The sequence below is a fragment of the Anopheles darlingi genome, chromosome 3, assembly GCF_943734745.1.
Source record: "Anopheles darlingi chromosome 3, idAnoDarlMG_H_01, whole genome shotgun sequence".
In the NCBI taxonomy this organism is placed as follows: Eukaryota; Metazoa; Arthropoda; class Insecta; order Diptera; family Culicidae; genus Anopheles; species Anopheles darlingi.
In genome coordinates, this window is record NC_064875.1 from 8,363,967 (window position 1) to 8,366,466 (window position 2,500).

The following is a 2,500-nucleotide window of genomic DNA, read 5'->3' on the forward strand; positions in this document are numbered from 1 at the left end:
GCGGGACAAACTGTTGTTTTTGTAGAGACATAGTAATAGATACTGGATAAGATATTTGCGGATATCCCAATAGAAAGTCCTGAATGGCCGGTACAGCATGGCAGAATAGGTAAGGTTAGGGCATACTTGCTAAGAAATCCGTACTTCGGAGACTGAGCGACCGACCCGTTTTTCAGTTGGTATTCAACCAATAAAAAAGCAAACTATCTTATTGATATCTAAGCACAAAGACACAGAACAATTGTAGGTGGTAGACCAGACAAAGCATTAAAGTCAGAAGATAAATAGATCTTAGGATAGAAAATGAAGAAAAGAAAAAGATAGCAAACAGGTACAGAGGAGATTGGTTTTTGGGTAGAAAGGGACCAAATTTCGGACAGTTCACGCAGCTTCACCTTCTTCTTGTGTGGCTATGGAGGTTTTACAGGTGTAGCTATGCAATATAATGCATACCTTCGTCACACACAGGGTTGCTGGTGAAAAGGGGTTGGGTATGCGATGGGCTCATTTCAATTTTTCACGTTCTCAATACGAAACCTAGCGCGTTACTACAAGTAATTCTAATGTATCCACATAAACCGATACCCTCAACCACGGGCGCGATGGCGAGATAAGAGCTGTAATATTAACATAAGGGAATTGCCAATTCACCAGCCACCCCCGCTTGACGTGCACCACCAAAACCTTCCACGAGATCCCCCACGAGAACATAAAAGAATGGGACATTAGGAATGTGCCTAAGAAGGTACACGATAAGATGAAAATTCACAGAGAAAATGAAGAAAGATGAAAGAAGAGAAATTGAAAAAAAGGGTGGCGAAAGAACGAAAGAATGAGAGAGCGAGCGACCAAAACTATTGATAAGATATGCTAGTAACGAAGACGACCATTAGAACTATTACCAGAAAAAAAATAAATCGCTTATATTATTGTCGATGAACGTCCTTAAACTAATATATGTATATGAAAAGATATATATATAGGTATATATTATTTGTGTTGTCTTTGCAAGTCAATACACCAAACACACAAACACACACACATTAATCATAGGGCTTCCGTTTCTGACGAGCGCCGCGCCTTTACCAATTTAGCTACGTATAAGGCCCACTGCTATTGCCTCGTTCCATTATCTGGCTACCCCTTTCCTCGGCCGCTGACTGAAGTTCTGACTCGACAGTGTTACCAACCAAATGTTCAATTAAATTGTGCGTGCGTGTCAAATGTGCTCGATAGCGCCCAGATGCAGAGTGTGGCTTATTTCCGTTTGCTGCTCGTATCGGTTCTCTGCCAAACGTTCTGTTACTGCTCGTTCCCTTGCATAGTGTGTAGAGGAATGATCAAAGGATAATGGACTTAAAGCACGGTTGAAGATGAAGAGCTGCCCCTTCTTGGAAGGCACGATATCAGTGTGTTAAAGGTTCATAAAAAAATACTATTAAAGCTAGTTATCTATAAAAAAAATTGTTATAAAAAGTACGGCTCGACATTCAACGCACGGCGTGTAACGCTGGACTCATAAAACTAACAAAAAAAAATGGAATGTATTGTTGGAATGTAGGGCGCGACGCCCTGTTTTATAATGTAATGCAAAAGTTTAAAATATCTATGCTTAGAAGCTAAACACTTACACTCTACTGTATTAGCATGCCTAATGGACGAATCAAGGTATCAAAGTGTTGTCAGGTGTTAGTGCAGTTATAGGAGGTTACGATTGATGGAGAAGTAGAGGGAAACATAATCATTATCGTTATAATAATAGTAATGCACCAAACGGCACTGGAATGAAATTATTTGTAACAATTCTTTAAAAAAAAACAAAACAACCACGATATAGAAACAATCGAATGGAATGCCCTGGTGTTGCGTTATCAATCTAAGTGGTTTATAGTACAAATCATATCAGACCAGCACAATGGACAGTATGCTTTGCGGCTCGCGGCCATTGGAATGTTCCGTTGTAAAGCCACATGCCATCTACGTGTAAAGCCATCACAGCGTAATGCAGTTATCCTTGCGTATAGGCAGTTGCCCTCCATTCCAAATAATCCCCCCTGCTCTTGTAATTACTAATAACTAATCAATCTGGAATGTCTGATTAACGCATAGCATTCCTCTTCACAATATGCGTTACCGGTTCTATTAACAGTCCGGAAATAGTTGGAAATAGTAAAGTAGTGCAATGTATTATTGTCTGGAATGGAATGAGTTAATAACAATCAGCTTTCCCTTGCTGTTCTCTACGCCACGTGCCACACTATGGACGAAGCCACTAGTTGAGACTTAGAAGAAGGATGATTGGGATTGGTTCGAAACCGGCAGAAGAGATTAATGCGGAACTACTACAACATTATACAACCTTACCCCTGCACAAAGAGAGACACAAGACACACACAAACACGCTCGCTTCGTTACTTTTTAAGCCTCATCTTCATGCCCTTTTGCTCGTGTATCTCGTGTATAAGCGCTCTTACTATAAGCTGATCTCGGTTGCATTCAA

General features: G+C 40.4%; 1 protein-coding gene across 5 annotated transcripts in view; it reads right to left on the reverse strand.

The window, feature by feature from the left end:
* LOC125953646 (RNA-binding protein fusilli) overlaps positions 1–2,500 on the reverse strand; it is a 59,024-nt gene that overhangs the window by 3,995 nt on the left and 52,529 nt on the right. For 4 of the 5 annotated variants that reach the window (XM_049683339.1, XM_049683342.1, XM_049683343.1 and 1 more), the window contains exon 12: positions 899–2,500. This exon is cut by the window's right edge and continues 2,217 nt beyond it. The exons of the other annotated variant lie outside the window; for it this stretch is intronic. The gene's annotated coding sequence lies outside the window, so the exon portion shown is untranslated. Of the gene's footprint in view, positions 1–898 lie in introns of those variants that run through there. 5 annotated transcript variants of the gene reach the window in all.